The sequence below is a fragment of the Agelaius phoeniceus genome, chromosome 7, assembly GCF_051311805.1.
Source record: "Agelaius phoeniceus isolate bAgePho1 chromosome 7, bAgePho1.hap1, whole genome shotgun sequence".
Classification (NCBI taxonomy): domain Eukaryota; kingdom Metazoa; phylum Chordata; class Aves; order Passeriformes; family Icteridae; genus Agelaius; species Agelaius phoeniceus.
The window spans coordinates 24,377,491-24,395,526 of record NC_135271.1 but is presented as its reverse complement, the minus strand read 5'-3'; positions in this window follow the sequence as shown (position 1 = coordinate 24,395,526).

Below are 18,036 nucleotides of genomic sequence, written 5' to 3'. Positions count from 1 at the left end.
CTTCTGCACTATAAAAAGAACAGCCCAAACACTCTAAGCCCCTGGGAAGACCTTTTTATATGGTCTATCAGATGTTAAATGGCCTGCTAGCAGTGAAGAAACAACCCAGTGAAATGCTGATCAGCGTTTTTGTCTTGTACTGGTGCCTAGACAAAAAACTATAATTGATTAAATTGTCTACTGCAAGATAACAAATGCAGGTGACATGTTAAGCCTGAGTCATTGATGTCTGCACTTCATTCCAACCAAATCCAAGTTGACTTCAAAGTAATGGAGTCGCAGCTGTAAGCAGCTGAGAAAAGATAAAGCTGTCAAACTTACCATGAACACCACTATAAAAATGAGTGAACCGCCTAGAAGGAAAATGTTTGTCATTGACCCATCATTCTAAAAAAGCAGAAAGTATAGCAGGAAGTTAAAATACCATGGATGTGATTGTTTTCCTTGTGTGCTCCCTGGGTACCTCAAGGAGTTCTTGTGTCAAAATCTGAGCATCTTCTTGCAGCTAGAGCTAACACTCAGATGCTGGACAGGTCTGCTTTTTTAGCCCAAGCCTCACCTTTACAGTCACTTCCCTGCAGCTGTGCAGAATTGCAGATAATCGCAGAATTGCAGATAATTCTGGGTAGTGCCTGGATATGGGAAGCCAGGTTTGCTGAAACAGGACTGCTCACTGGGACTGGGAAATTGATAAATCAGGTTGTGAACTTTTGGCAGTTCTTGTCTAGCTGTTTCACTGAGTTCAGTGGGCTCTACTCAAGCCTGTCTGTCAGTATGGGAGATGGCTGTGGTTGGGGGAGGCAGCTCACACAACTGAGCCTCAAGGTACTTTGAACTCAGTGCGGTGGAGCCTTCAAACACACACCATTTTCTGCTCTGAGTGTTCACTATGTTCTTATAGCTTGGGAGAGTAGAACTGAAAGCTGTGTTAATGATTTTCGAACATAGTCCTTGACTTCATCCAAAACAAATCTGAGTCTGGAACAGTTTTTAAAAGGAGATCAACTTTGAAATTTTTTTGTTTGTTTTGCTTTGTTTTTGTTCTCTGTTCATCTGAATTGGAAGTTGGTGGATATGCAGGGAGTTACTTTAGTAGGCACCAGCACAAGTCTGTTGAATCAAGCAGTATCAAGGTACCTATATAAAATCAAAATAAATGTCTGCAGAATTCCCTTGGACAGAGATTAATGATTTGACTTGATATGAAATCCCTATCCTCTAACCTGGAAAGCTTGCAGCTGAAAAAGGAATAGTATTTAATAATAGACCAAGAGTTGATTTCAATGGAAGCATTGTCTGAGTACGGACATCAGAGCTTGGTTCCAGAGCACTAGTAAAAAAAATAAAATAAAATAGGCTTTTTATTTATTGGGCACTCAGACTTGAAGACTCCCAGGTGCCTATTAGTCTAAGGGCTTGTCTGTACAGGAAAGTTAGTGTGCAATATGTCGGAATATGAATTTACAGTGCACCAACTCCTCTGTGCTCCCCCTGTGCTTGGATATTTTTAGCACACAGTAATGGTGCCTTTCTCCATGGCAGTTCATTCAGCTTTGAAAATAAAATAAATCACATTCTGCTTAATGCCTGTGTGGTGAGTGAATGCCAAATAGCCAGTGCCCTCTAAACTTGTACCCGAACTTCCTCCTCTCAACTAGTACTTGATATGAAGTACTAGTTGAGAGGAGGTGCTAGTACTGGTACTAAGGAGGATGTTCAGTGGGGTTCTGACTTTGGCCAGGAAGATGAGTGTGATTCTGCTTCTCCAGAAGGGAGAAAAATAGCATGTTTTCAAAAGTCTCTGTATATCACTTCTCAAAAAAGCTTTGAGAATGTAGCAGTTTAGATCAGAGGGTTTCAGTATAACTCTTTGAGAGTTATTTTCATTAATATTTTGCAGCTGACACTAAAGAACTGCATCCTTTGCCCCACCAAAAGGTATGTATGGCTTTTTAATGAGGTTACATTGAGGTTTGCTTTACTTTTTTACTTTGTTAGTTTTAAGCTCAGATCCATTCAAGTAAATGCTTTTGCTGGCATATGTTGATGAGGCAGTATCAGAGTGAGAACATGGAAGAGGAATAAATGAGGGAGGATGGACATATGGGCCCTAATCTGTGGGTTTTGTTTCGTTTTTTTGTGGTAGTGCTGCAGTTTGCTGTGTTTTGAAACCATCAGTGGAAGGTGTAAGGCACCTGGAGAACCCTCCGTTTGCTCGCAGTTCTTGTAATAAAAATTTGGCAAGGAAACCTGACTGTTGGTGAAGCTTTGAAAAATGGGATATTGTTTGTTTTTTCTCTTAACCTGGAAAGAAAAGTGCAGCAATGACCCTCAAGATAATATCTGGTTTTGGGAGAAAAGGGGAATAGGAGACAAAATTCTTGCTAATTCAGTCTAATCTGTACTTGATCTATTCACCTTAGAAAATAAATTCCTTCGCCCTTATTAATTTGAAAATGTACAAGCTTGTATTTAAACATTAGGAACTGATGGAAAATCTTGCACCTTCCACAGAATTGATGCTACCTTGTTGTTCTGCCTCAGGTATCCATGGTATGTCAGAGGAATGCAGCAGAGAACCAAAGTCTGACTTAATCTCTTTATCCTGCGTTAATCTGAAACTCCAGAGAGAGACAATCCTGACTTTGAGGCTCTCTGAATTCAGCATCAGTACTCTTGTTTACTAGAAGAAAAATGAGGGAGAAACAAATTATAGGTCCATGCACCTAACAAATGGTGCCACATGAATTAGGCTGAATTTCACACAACTTATTTTTAACTGACTCATTTCCTGAGAAGGATCTATTTTGTCAGGTTCTGCTCTTCTGTATGGTAAAAAGAAACACAAACCCATTAATGCTGAAGTAAAGTATTGTCTTTTTCCCAACTCCATTGTTAAACAAGTGAAAATTATTCCATCCAGCTGGAGAACTAAAGCAGGCTGAAAGTAGCATTGCTGCTTTGTTTGTCATATCTGTGTGCAGAGAAGATACAGCAATCTGATGGGAAGGCTGGGATCCTCACTGGGGAACTGTACCTGGAGTCCACGCATGTTGTTGACTGCAGAGCCCCTTTCTGTCGAGTTCCTTCTTACTCCCAACACCCTAAGACCAAAGGAGAAGAAATGTGACTTGGATGTCAACCACAGTAAGTTGCCTTCATAGGTTGACTGTGATGAACCAGTCAACACTAGTTATTGCTGGGGACCGATGTGTGTGATGTTTGCAAACACAAACTTGCAGCTAGAGCAGATCAGGAAAAAACCCCATGTCCTTTATTTCAGTCATGCTGGGAGAAGGCTCTCATCCAAGTCAAATTGTGCCTTGACCAGCTGATGTAGTGCACACAGCTTTTCCCTGCCTGTGGTGTTTTTAAAGCCATGCTATGCATTGATGTGATCACAAAATATTTGAGCTCATGATCTCCTGTGTTGTAACTGTGATGAGGATAAACCTAAAGGAAGCATCCGCTCTTCATGCAAGGACAGCATAGCTACAGGTAGGAGCATCAGTGTTAGCGTAATTAACCCTTTCTTTTATGCAAAGGAATTGACCCCCTACTGAAGTTGTGTCTGTGTGGAAGATAAAATCCTTGACCTTAAATGACTTGCACAAAGTCCAAGAGGGAGACTGTCAGGCTGGGTCTTGCAAGCAGCCTGACTCCTGATCCTCTGCTGAAGTTGCTAGACCAAATGTCTCTGTCCATTCATGCTGAATGAATTCTCAGTCTGTGCTACATTTCCTCCTTTGAATAATAATTGTTAATGAAAAGGAAAATGAAAGAATAAGGTAACGACAGATAACACAGAGAAAACATTGAAAAGTGAAGAAAGAAATGTCTGGGCATAATAGCAATGCTATTATTCCCATGTTAATGATTCAAGAGCTTTCTGACTGCCATAGAAGCAAAAATGGTACTTGCTGCAGTCTACAGAGATTTGGGGGAATGCAGGGAAAATTTCAAAATTGGTCACTAATGGCCTCCATGTTTGTTCTGAAAAGATACCTCCCCTCCTGCAGGGGTGTGAGGTGGTCTCTGAGATACAGAATGCCCCTTTGCAGGTTTAAATCTGTAGTTAATTAATCTGAAATCCTTCCTATCTGGACTTACTGGTTAAGAGAGCTTAATAAATTACTGAGACACCAATCTCAAAGAAAATAGGCAGAACTCCCAATTATATCATCAGGTTTATCTCTGCAAGGATTGCCTGAAGGTGCCCTTAGTATCTACTTTAGCTCCACATCTGCTGTTCTTTTCACCCAAACACAAATACTGGTGATTCTAGTCGCTCTTAAATCACTTTTTCCTTCAGACTGTGTGTTTTGTTGTAACTACATTCACCTCCCTTGCTCCCTCCCCTGTTCTGAGGTCAGTTGCCTGTGACAGATACTATGTTCTATTTGGTATGTGCAGCTAACCACTTCTGATTTTAGAGAACATGGTTTTAATTAGTTCTCTTCCTCTCTGGTGGCTGAACAGAGTTGGCCTCAGGTGGAATTTTTTAATTGTGCTATTGCTGTCTGTTACACAAACTGGAGTTCTGTTTCATAGAGTAAATTTGAAACAAAAATGAGATTTTTTTTTGTAGCAGAATTCACAGGACTGGTCAAACTTTAAAAAGTCATGTGAGCAGCTTTTTCACATGTGTACAGCAATGTGCACAGAAGTTCAGGGAGATACTGGCTTTCCTCTCTGTTTATCTGGTTTCACTACTTTTAAAAAATATTTACTAAATTATCTGCTGACACGTTTACATGATGTTGTGCAGTTGTAGTGCTGGAGTTGCCTATTTCTGCTCCCTCTTTAGGAGCTGGTGTCTGGAGATATTTATGGGGAGCTCCAGGCTTTCCCTTCTCCCTTTTCTCAGTCATATCAGTTCTTGTTTGACTGACCTCTGAGTGATTCAGTTTGCTACTTTGTTGCAGGATTTTTATTATTACTACTACTCTTATTATTATTTTGTACCTTTTCTTTTGTTTGTTTTGCTGGGCTAGCTTGCAGCTGCTGTGAAACAGCAGTTACTGGAGGACCTAACTATTGATTTCCTCTGCTGTGTAATAGTTGGGAAAACAGCAGACTCTCAGCCAGTACAGGTGAGAGCAATTCTCTACAACTTCATGGGCAGTTGCCAGAGTATATCACATTGTTGGAAGGTTTTGGGTTTTTTTGTTTGTTTGTTTTTACCTAAGACCTTGCTCTAGGCTATTTAGATACACTCTGGAAAAAGCTATCTGTAGTTTGAATACACCAGCCCCTTATCTATGCAGCCTCCAGAATCTCCTATCTCCAAGGCCGTGGTTTCCAATATTTGGTAGGGTTCCTGTGAAGATAAATCACATCAGAGGCATGACCTTTATCCTTGGTGCTATTTAAATAGCTTAAATATCTATTGACTTCATGCCTTGTGATTTCAGTTGCTGAAAAGTGAACACTAAAGAAAGGAAGAGTTGACCTACAGTGTATCAACTGAGTGATCTCTTCATTTATAGATCTCTACAAATACAGATGTTGTTTTTAAAAAAAAATTCTCCCCCCAGCACTGCTGTGTTGTGGCTGGTTGCTCTTGAGAGGGAATCTGTGCTTCTACATGGAACCTAGCAAAAGAAGATACTAATTTCTGTTGTAGATGCTGAAGATGTTGAGGGAAATATGAAGATAAAAACAAAACAACTGGGGACCTTCTTTGTCTGTGAATAAATATTCCCTAGTGGTTCTTAAGAAAAATCTTTAAATTATTTGCCTAGATAGTTCTGCATCTTTGTGGGAATTTTCTGTTGGAAGAGAGGGTGAAGATAAAGAAAGGTATCTGCATTTCCCCATAAAGGGCAGTAGACCCAATATATATTACAGAAATCTACACTAAAGTGTCTCCTTGTGTTTCCTTCACTACAGATGAAGGGCTCCATGTCTTCTATATTTACAGTATGGTCCAATTTTCATTAAACTCTGCTCTGGAATAATCTATTAATAAAAAATCCCCTCTTTTTATATTGAAAGACCCCTGGGAAAACAGTTTAATGTAAGCCAGTGTGATGCAATGCCTACTCGAGTTTGGAGACAGTGCAAAACTATAACCAAAGACTGATCAGCTCGCTCACCAACACTGACGAGTTAACTCTGGCCGATTTACTGGACTGTTCAAAGATCAGAAACACCAAAAGCAGTGCTCAGCTGAGGCCTGGGGGTCAGTGTGAGGAATTGAAAGGATGCATCCTTTTCTTTGGACTTTGTTCCCCATAGGAATATTAACCATATATTTAGACTGCATAAACTGGACTCTCTATTGTTCTTTACGTTTTGAAAGTGCTAAATATCATTGTTCTGGTGACAGATATAACTCCGCAGTGGTTATGGGTTTGTGGGAAGACAGACTCAAGTCCTCTTCCTCCACAGTGTTTCTCATTCCTCTCACTCACATAAATGGTGCATACTCTTTTCTTCTGGTCAGCTCTCTCCGAAGACTGTCAAGTTTTCTGTGAAGATGACCAGAAAAGCCACAACATACTATGAATTATATTTAATGTATGAATTATTAGAAATAGTTCTCATAACTGCAAGTAATAGAAGTTAGCTCCTGTATGTGGCCTCAAAGCTGTCCTTTTCTGGGCTTTGGATGGTGGTGTAATGTCACCATGAACCATTAGCTGCAATTTTGCATGGCAAATACAGCTGCATTTCACTAGTGAGGTGCTTTTATAGCCCAGGGTTTGTTTTTATTAATGTTTTTAAAGTTCTTTGAATTAAATGGCATAGAAATTTCTACTATTCCAACATCTGTGCCTCCATGAGAGCTTGTGTAACCTGAAGGAACTGTGCAACTTTAAACCAACTCCATAGCCTGTGTCCCAGTGAAAGAATGAAGACATACATTTGTTATGTTTCTGTTGGTTCCACACTGCTGTTTGCATCATGTCTTCACTTTTCCATCAGCAGAGAAGGTCTCAACAAATTCTGTCAGTCTCTGGATACAGTAGGTTTTAGACAGTGTTGAAAAGTCTGAGGGGTGGCTGTGGTGGTACAGTTGCAGATGAAAGAAAATATTCAGCTGGCACCCTGAGTCTCTCTTATGCTGACAAGGACATGAAAAGGTTCCAGGCTTTCTGCCATTTCTTACTTAAGTATAGCTTATCCTTTTGATATTTATCCATTTTACAACTTCTTGATCTGCTTGACCTTATGAAACTTTTCCAAGATATCTTTTCTTACCCCAGTTTCTTCTATAAATTCCCTTTCCAAAGCTGTTACCCTGAGATATGGTAAACTCTCCCAGCTTGAAAAGAAAATATCTCTATTTCGTAATTTTGAAAGTATTGTGTACATTTGTGGTGCTGTAGAATAATTAGTGTGAATAACATGGGAGTTTTCCTGGGATATAGACTTTAAGCCTTATATTCAGACTGTGTTGTGGTGGGAAGCAGATTGCAGAGAAGTAACTATCTGCTGGCTATTGCTAACATAGAACAATCCTCACTATTTCTTGTGATGGTCTGAAAGAAGCTTAGTTGTAAATCACTACATGGAGGTGTAGCTTGTTTGGATGTATGGCTTGTTCAGATTGACTGGCAGCCATGTGTAAAACGGGCCCAGGGCTGAAACAGCAAAATTGTTGCAGAGCAGGATTGAGCTGGGTTGGCACTGAGGTGTGGGAAGCTCATTTAATGCAAGTTGTAGCTGGTGGTATCAGTGCTTCCCTTTCATGAATGCAGAGTTTAACTTTGCTGCCAGCCTGGCAACATCCCACTGGGATAATGTAATGCAGCTGCAAGATTATTTTGGCTCTGTGCTAACTCCTTCCCATGCCTTTTTTTAATAGTCTGTCTCCTGCCTTTCCCCATTCAGTCATAAAACCTTTCCTAACATTTGTTCTACTTTTAAGAGCTAGTAAGGGCATGGCAGTTGATAACAGAGCCAACACCCTTCCATAAAAATGCACTTTTCAGCAGTGAAATCTGCTGCCTGTTGGGGAATTTCAAGAGTTGATGCTGTGTTTTGGTTTGTCCTCTTTGTCTGCTAGCTATCCCTCGTATCACAAGGTTGGCTAACATGCAGTCTTTGTATTTCTGTAACTATTTAAAAATTGGGCTGAGACTTTGAAATGGAGTAACAATCTAGTTTGCCTGAGTCTTGATCCACTGAAAGTGATATGAAAAGGCCTGAGATCCACTCTTAGGAAACAAGGCTTTTTCAGATTATTGCTCCTTCTATAAGAATCAGGGCCAAGTTTGGCTCTCTAGATACTTGACACGTAGTCTCGAGTGTTGGTTTAACCTTGTTGTCACAATTATTTTGTAACAAAAACAATTATTGATGTTTTAAGTAATGTATCAGTTGCGGTAGAATGAGATTTGTTGTTTTAATCATAACTAAAAGAGGCTCAATTTCTATCGCCCAGCTTTCTAGTTCTTACCTATCAATGCAAAGAATTTGAGATTATAGTTAAGCTTCTTACTCCTTTCATAGTGTTAAACCCAGCTTTTAAAATCAGGATAAGGCCCTCTTTCAAGAGAATGAGGAAATGATCAGAATCAGGGTAAGGCAAAGGTAGCTAACTCCACTCTGCCTTTGATTGCATTCTTGTTCAGAACCTGCAACAAAAACTCTCCCAACCCATCCTTTCTCATGTGATTATTTTCTTCTGGAATTTGACCTTTAAATAAAAATTTAAATAATTTGGATTTCTTGTGTGGAAACCACAAATATGGAGGAACGTCAGCTGTAGCAGTGACAAATGTTAGTGTCTTCATGGGCTGAAACAATGGACCAGGGTGGTGAAAACTCTCCTCCTGCTTAGTTAATTCCTTACTTTTTAATGGCACGAGACGAGACGGGGCCAGGTAAAACTTTCGAAGAACGCAAACTGACCTCTGAGGGAAAGGAGACTGCTTTTGTGTATCTGCCCCTTTTTCTTAGCAAGAAGGTGATGACTTCAGTTGCATTAGTAAGAACCATTTCACTCTACAGCCAATGTGGTACATTGATCCAGTTTCTCTTCTAAAGTTCTTTCTCCGTCCGTGTCCTGACCATTCTTGTAAAGGGAGATCTCTTTCTGCCGCTTTTGTTGGTGCCATTGTTCGGAGTGCCTTGTCAATCTGCGATTAAGACCTGCAAAAGATCTGGGAGAATTTCTTTGTCTTGGTTTTTCGGAAGTCATCCGAGGGACTCACAGGCAGGCGTTGTTCTTTGCCTTGTGCCTTCCTGCTCTAGCCGCTGTGGGGGTCAGAAGGAGACGGGTCAGACATGGACACCCGGGCTGAGTTAAAATAAACCTTTCGGAGAAAGAAATTTAGGTATACAATAGTTTTTCAGGTTTTCAAAAAATATTGACCGGCCTGCTTCTAGATGCAAGCTCGATGTCTCAGTGTCCTTAGGATTGACTGAATATTGGAAATCCAGCTTTTGATTTGTGCTTTTAAAAAAAGGTTTGCCCCTGCTGTCTTGACAGCATGGAGTAGGAGAGCAGCAGGAGGTTTTCAAAAGATGTGTATTGAAAATAACCGGTCAGCCTCTGGAGGGTGCCGGGGTGCAGTCACCAGCATGTAAAGGCAGACATCCGTAGGATGCCTTGGGTTCCAGAGATATTTTTATGAATGAAAGGTGCTTATGACTGGAATGCATGCTGAAATAGGCAGTGCTAATGGAGTCTCTACGATCCCCTTATCTTCACTCGTAAATCTGCCCCCGAAGATAAATGTTTAATAACATTCCAATTTGATTGTACTTGCTAAAAGTGATTGAACTAATGACCCATAATCCAATAGATCCATTTGTAGTGAATAACACCAAGGGTTCAATCCTTTGCCGCTGATTTAGCGGGATATCTGCTGAATTTACCACATTTCACTGTTGCAGCACTTGCTCACTGATCAAATTATTTACCTGGCACTGAATGTAGTCCACCTTTCAGTTTCAAAAGGGCAACAATTTCTTTGTATGTATAAAAGATAACAAAAAACCGCATGTTTTTGGGAATCAGTAAATGTGTGTAAGAGAGGCAGAAGTTGAGTAGCTGCTTTGTTATGCTTTGGTCAGATGACAAATGTATGTGGTAGTACTGCATGCCCAAACTTCTGATGCAAATGCTTGTGAATACAAATGCTTGTCTGAAATTTGCTTTGGTCAGTAATACCTCTGCACTCAACTTTTTCCTGCAAACATTAGAGAAAGGTGGAACTATGGCTAAAGTAAGTTCGTATCACACTTCAAACAAATACCTGTAGAATTCTTCCTATTTGGCAAATGAAGTGCTCCTAATCACTTCAGTGGGAATCTGTCTGGTTTAAGGAATGCAGTATCTTGACCTAAGACCCCTGCTAACACTTACGTAATGAGACCCACTGAACCATGTGGGACTACTTATGCACATGATTAATTTTATGAACAACTCCAGGATAGCACTTAAAACTGCAGTCATCGATTTTTGATTGCAAAGTAACAAACTTAAATATTAGGCTAGAGTGACAGGGACCTCTGTTATGTTTTCCTGCTGCTGTGCTGAGGATGATCTTCTCTTCCTTCTAATCTAACTCTTGTAGAGAGCTGTTACTTCCATAAATCCTGAAAAATCTTCCAGTAGCTATTTGCTCACAAGTTCTCTGTTAGATTGAAATGACTAGTCTTCATACCAGGAACTTCCTGTAAAAAAAAAACGAAAACCACAATAGAAATAAATAAGCCCCCCACCCTTCTGCTGTCAGTCAAGTATTTGCTTTGTTGCAAAATTCTGCAGTTCAGACTAATGATGGTTAGAATAGGTGAAACTGTGTGGGGAGAGAAATAACTATTTTTATGAGATAATTTTCTTAAGACTGCTTTCTTTTCAAGCATTGCTTGTAAGCTTGATGTGTTTTGTTGCCAACTCTTTATATAAGAACTGTGTTGAGGCAACTGATCCTGATACTTCAGCTTGTATTGTCAGGTTTTGCAGCCTTGCCAGTAACACCTACCTGAAGACCTGGACTGAATCGTGACTGGTAGAAATTTAGTAGATTGAGAGACCAAGTGAAGCTCCAGGATGGACACAGCAAAACAGTGAGAGGAAAAAAGATTCCTTTCACAGCCTGAGTTCTGCCCTACACTTAGGGTGATAATGCACGATGCATTGGAAAGTTTGCAGCAAAACTCAAGTATTTCATATGCTTGATTTCAAAGGCTTCACTATATATACTTTTTAAAAAAATCTGAGTATGTAAAGCAAGCCCAAGGCAAGAAAGAGAAGTAGCCTAAACAGACAATATTGTTTTTCTGTCCCCTTTTTTATCCTTGTGGTGAATTAGACAAGTTTTCACCTTCTAATCTTTGTGTAGGATCATGCACAACTTCCACCATAAGCATTCTTGCTTAAACCTCTGTCTTAAGGTCCATTTTCCTGCCCACTGTCCTTCATGTCTGTCTCTGTTTAACCTGGCTAGTTATGATCTACAAACCTGATTAGGAAAAACCTGCTTCCTCAGTTGAGAGTCAGTGATTGTTGTATTCCACATCATCAGGACTGGCTCTTATTGCAAGTTCACTGAAATTTCATTTTCTCCTCAATGTGACAGGGCAGAGTCTAATCTAGATGATCTGCACAAACTACAAAGGGTGTATGCAGGGGGAATGACCAGCATATTGTTGGAAAAAAATAAGTCCAAGTTTCTGCAGGAGAGAATCTGCAGGGAAAAGCAGGTTGGCTTATTAGACTGACTGATATAACTGGGAGGAAAGAGAATAGATAAGATTTTGGACCTGCAAGCCCTTTTCCAGGTCTCCTGATTAACTATCAGCTTCATGAAATTTTTGTTTATGCTTTCTGATAAATGCTTTATGTGTTGCTTCATACTGCAGGAGATGTGGCTTGTACCTTATTACTCATTTCTTCTGTCAAAGCAATTTCATGTGAATATCTGTGAAGATTGGATCCAGTTTAAAAAGGTAGTTCAAAACCTTCTACAGTGAAATTGAGAGCAGCTTGATCAGGGCCTATATAATTTGTGAGTTTTAGTAGCATTATTGTTTAAAAATCAAAATTACAAATGCAGTAAGCAAGCAAGCTAGACTGGCTAGGCTGATAGCCCCAGAAACATAAATTAATTTGTTTTCTCCCCCCTAGTTGGGGGCCAGCATAAGCAGTGCCAGGTCCCAGGTACACAAATCTAGTAATACATAATAATATCTGGAAATAGGATAGGGTCAATATGGATCTTGGGCTGCTGTGATGAAGCAGTGGCAGGGCCAGTTGTGTGTTGGTAGGCTCAAGGGTGAGACTGACCAGGGTCCAGGTAAGTTCACTCTGTGAAATAAAGATAATGGCCTGGAACTCTTTGGAGGGTCTGCCCTCTCTCTCCTGTGTGTGCAGGCAATGCCAGGGGTAGGTTACATTCTCTGTGTTTCTTTTAGAGGAGGCTGAACTGAGAGATTTGGTTATCAGCTGAGGGAAAGCAGCTGTCTCCAGCTGTCTGAGTGTGCTTACACAGGTGGGCTCCATAGCTAAAGCGCAGGCTGCACCCAGAGCAGGGTCATAGTCACAAACTCCTAGAGGAATGACTCAGAACTCTAGCTGGCCAATTTTAATGTGACAGTCCATGAAGGAGAGCTTACCTTTCCTCTTTTGCCTGAGTCCTCTTAATTCTCAAATTCTTGCATAAACTCACTTAGTGCATCTTGTGTGATAATATTCAAGTGCTGCTGTGAAAGTCAGGAATAACTTGAGAGCTCTGTGTGTTGTCTACTTACTAGTGAGTAGCTTGCCAAAGCTGTCCAGACTTTTAAGGAGGCAGTAGTGAAGCTTTTTAGTTCTAAACAGAATGATATATGCTGTTTCTTTATAATTCAGAGTTAAAATAACCTCAATTATGATTTTGTGCCTTTTCAAGTATCTATACCTTTTCTGCAATCTGCTAACACAAATAAGAAATGCAAAATGATCATATAAGAAGTCTGCTCTAATTATAACTCTGTTTTTATTCATTTAAAGCACTGTTCTAGTCACCTTGAAATTTCCCTCCAGAGAATGGCTGCTAAAAATTTCATGTGCTTTCACTCTAAAATAGTGGATTGCCCTGTAGCTGATTATCCTGTAACAGTAAATAGAAAGACTTTGCTTTATATGTGGTGCAATGAGGAAACTCTTGATATTCTTGTAGACCAGTTGCATTAACATTTTTGCAGTAAGAGGGCAACTTGGTATCTGTGACCTCTTGACTCTTACTTGTTTTTAAAAAATGCCTTCAAAAATCCCCTGTGAATCTCTTGGTTAGAATGGAAAAAAAAAACCTTCCACTGTTCTTTAGTAGAGACTGCTTCTGAATACTTAAAAGCTGTAAATAAAATTGGAACAGCTTTCTTATTCCTACTTGGAAGAAAATCTATGTTCAGACTGTGATTGACCTGCAAGCCAGTTGTTTTAAGATGTTGGCTCTAGCTTACTCTGTTATTCCATGACAAATCTGTTAGGATTTTTTCCCCTCAAATGAAGTTTTGATGCAGTTTGACATAAAATTCAGATACTTTTTTGCACATATGTAGAATAACTAAACCATAAGCACATAATTGGAAATATAAAACCATTATCTCAGGAACGGACATCCCTCTGTAGAGTTGACAGGTGTGGTATCTGAAGGCAAAAAGCACTATCTGTGCAGTCTCCCTGACTTCTGAGGTCCATTCAAGAGCCTTCAGTGCTGGGACCATTGCAGGAAGGCTTTAATTTTTAAGGAACTTTTCTCTAAAGGAGATGTTCTTGCTTTTTCAGGTGCTTTGGATCCTGCAGAAACTGAGTGGCTTCTTGCTGCAGAGTAGAATATGGAAAGTACTGAAAGCTGCCTGTGGTGTGATATGGCTGAGATCTGTGTACAAACATACAGGAAGGTAAACTGAGATGATAGCAATGTCTCACCTCAGGGGACTGGTAAAAAGATGATGATACTTGAACTGTGAGCAAACCTGCATCAGGTGGGCTTTCCTCTGCACCACAGAGTGAAAGAGAAGAGACCATGGAGAAGAGTTTTTTGGAGGGAAAGTCTGCTTTGATGACCAAAGGACAAATTTGTCTGAATGACAAATGTGTGTCGGAAATGTGCAATGTCATCCTGTGGTGTTTGGGTGCTAGACCCTAATCTGTGTAGTCTGAAGGGAATAATGCAAATGATTGTTGACAAATGTGTAGTTAAGAGGACAGAAACAGCTAAACTATTTCAGTCCCACAAAGAGATGAGTGGACTTCAGATGTTGCTTAGATAAGTGCATTTCAAAGAGGAGGTGGTGCAGAGGCTTCAAAAGGTCTCCCAAGGACCATCTTAGAGAACTCCTCACCTTCCTGCATTAGTAGCAGTTTTACCATTGGGTTCACAAGGCCAGAATTTTGCCCTGGGAGTTAAGATCAGAGAAATCTGTGTTCTGGTGAACAATCTCAGAGCTTCGAGCTTTTTCTACAGTACCTATGGTAACTTGAAATGAAAGACATGTGTTCAGTTAGTGATAACTGTTGCAAGAAAAACCATTTCCAGCTTTTTCTTTCTCCCCAAACATGATCATTATCACTTAGATTTAAAGAATAAATTTTCTGATGAGAAAATAGGATAATAAGGTAATAATAATGAGAAAATGCTGCCTTGTGTACTTTAGCTGTTATCAAGCCTGCAATGTTTAACTTCTCTGGTTTTGGTAAAAATGCTTGTGGGGTTTTTGTACTTGTGCTCAAAAGGATTGAATTTGAGAGATCGTTTGACCAGCATGTTAAATTTGGAACCTGGGAACAAACATTTCTGGAAACAAAAAATATATAATCAATGTTGATCGTAGAGTTCCAGGGTACATGCATTGTGGACTACCAATTTTTCAATAATTACTTTTTAAAATAATTATTGAAAAGGTTTTAAGATTTTACATATGATTTAATTGACAAATAGGACAATAAGAATAATTTTCTCTCTTGAAACAAAGAGAGAAGTTCTACTTTCTAGAAAAAACTGATAATGAAGAAAATATGTGCACTATACACAACTCTTAAAGTATTCCAGTCACTTATTTGCATATTATCACATTCTACCTCACTAAATATTAATCTTAAAATTCTTGATTTTAATTTATTATGGGAATGCTGATTTCCATGTTTGTTATTTGTTGATATACTAATTTAGTTTAGGGGAAAGATCTGAAATGTAACTCAACATTTTCAAATATAACTTAAAGAATAAAAAGCATTAAAAAATTATGTAAATTGATTTCTGTAATAAATGTTGGGTCCCTGAACACTTGATACACTTGGAGGGGTTTTTCGCTATTAAAGAACTTACAGGAATACAGCTTGTAACTGAAAACTGGTGAAACATTGGGGTTTGTAATTTTTTCAACACCTAAACCCTCTTCTGCTGTAATGCATTATTCCAACAGTAAACACAGGGGAAAAAATGTAGAACACTTTCTCACAAAGCTGTAATGTGTTCGCATTTTGGAGTAGACACCTGATATCTTTTGATGAATTGCCTCTTTTGAAGGGGTAATTTTTTTATTATTAGTGTATCTCATGCTGTACCTGTGAAAAGTCCCTCAAATTTAGTCAAGTTATAAGACTTCAAGAAATTTCCATTTACATAGTCCAGTGATGTTTGTAAACGTGAGCTGTAGAAAATCCATTAACTGCTTTCCTATGTCTTTTGTCTTTTGTTTTGCCAGGGTTGCATCTTCTGGAAGGCTGCTTTCCCTAGCCTCACTGTTACTATTCATACGCATGTGAGACTTGAAAATTCGTAAGTTACAGTTTAATGCACTTTTAAAAGATGTTTCTTAGCAAATGATAAGATGGTGATGCTTTTTATTTTAGCATTGCAGAGCATCAAGAGTCTAACCCAATTTCCACTGTAGTCCAGAGTACTTTCCTACTTGGGATTACATTCCAGTAGTTTAAGAAGGCACACCCTATTATGGTTTATTGCTGTAGTTTAAAAATATTTGAATGATTGTAGGATCTTGACTTCCATAACCAGGCATCTGAAAAAGATCTGTCTCTTTTTTATTATTATCTCAAACAACATTCTGCAGCACTAATCCTGGCTGCAAAATAACATTCATGCTTAATAATTTTACACAATGTCAGATATCTTCAGCTGTAATTATGGTTCAAAATGGTTTAAATAGTGGCAGAGGTATTATTTTGGCAAATACCTATCCTCCAAGCCTTATTTTTAGAAGAAATAGCTAATGCTGTTTACATTCATGTATTTTTAAGATGTCATGCACGTGACGTTTCTTACTGAAGGGGACACTTTTAAGAGTGCTAGAATTTGTTTTCCTGTTCATTTAAGAGAGTTGTTTGAAATGTTACATTGTCTCTTTCTAAAATAAATGTTTTTCTCAAGTGTTCTGCTAAAAAGATATTGCTGGGAGGTTTCTAGGGCTGGTTGTTTTTGCCTGTTTGTAGGCTATATTAATAAGGCTTGGTATTTTTGGTAATACAGTTTTAACTTGGAACATAACATCTAGCAACAAAAAGGTATGTATTGTGATCTGAATGAGTTCTTTCCCCCAGATACAGTTAGAGCATATGTTTTCATCCTGTGCAGCCTAGAAGATGGCTGATTGTGTGCTAAGAGATTTCGGTAAAGACGCTGTCAGTGCATTTGCTTGTCATGAGCCTGACTTCATTTATGCAACAGAAATTAACTGAGATGCTTTCTCATGCTTCGAGTGAGGAGTGAGAAGAGCATCTATGCTCTCCCTTTGAATTCCTTTAAAAGAATTTGAAGTCTTAAAGGACACTTCATTGTATTCAGAAAAGCATTCTGTGATTAACTGATCTGTAGCTCATACAAGGCCCTCATATCAAATACAGAAGTTGTACAGTTGTTCTTTGCTTCTGAAACCCACTGCAAGAGACTGTAGGAGAATAATGATTTGTGAGGATGTTGTGCTTGCAGGTAAAGGTTGTCTTCAGCAGAGGCCAAGGAAAGCAATATTCTTGTACTTTTACTCCAGTTCTTCTCTGCATGTGGGGCCAGGCCTCTAGAGCGAGACTCTCTCTCAGTCAAAGTTCAGGAGCAAGTGTTTCCCTTCTGTATGGAATAAGAAAAGCCAAGTTGATCTTTCATAGACACATATACCCATGTAACACAGAAAAATGTACAGAATTCATATAGAAATCATGAAAATGTTGACTATCACTGACTGTAGAACTTTCTTTGAATTATAGAAAACGGTCTTGTAAGAAACTTAGTTAAAACAGACTTTCTGGCTGCCAGCTTTGCACATTGCTCGGGGAAGTAACAAAGAACAGCTTGTTACATTGCACCATTTCCCCTACCCCACTGAGTTTTTCCCTGTATCATTTGTGTGTGGAACATGAACTGTGTGTGTAACTGCAGGCATAACTTGACCTTTGAGATCTTCACCACTGCAAGTGATACAAAAAAAGTGAACAGTTGATGTTGAGGTACCAAACCAAGTAACTGATAAAGTTTGAAAAACACAGAGAAAACAGTTTTTGGTGGCATGTGGCTTTGCTATATGAACTGCCCAGTCTCCTCCTGTTAAAACTCAGAACAAACTCTTTTACCAGTATAAGGAGGCAACACAAAGTATGTGTCAGTACAGTGGCAGGATAATGCAAAATACCAGGAAAAGAAAGGAGGGAAAATGTTGTTTTCCTCAGTGACTTATTCCCTTTCTTGCCAAGATTTGCCAAGCCCTGCACATCGAGCATTAGATATGCAATTGACTCTGTGCCAGAATTTTACATACTTTGCAGTAAATGTGGCAGCTTTTACCAGCCCTGCTTTCGTCCATTATATGGAGGAAAGCTCTGCTGGCTTCCTGCTTCTCACGCAATACCCCCACTTCCACACCAAATGTGCCAGGTATTTTACCTGGCACGTGACAGCCTGTAGCAATGGATCTGTTTATGGGCTTGCTGTGTGCAAGATGCTGTCATGTGTCCCTCAGGCAGTTCTGTGCATTGGGAGGGGGTCAAGCACTGAGCTGGGGGCTGGGGTACTCTGCTTTGTGCCATGGACAGAAGGGAAAACTCAAACCCATGGCTGGATGCCCTACAACTGTGCTAATGGG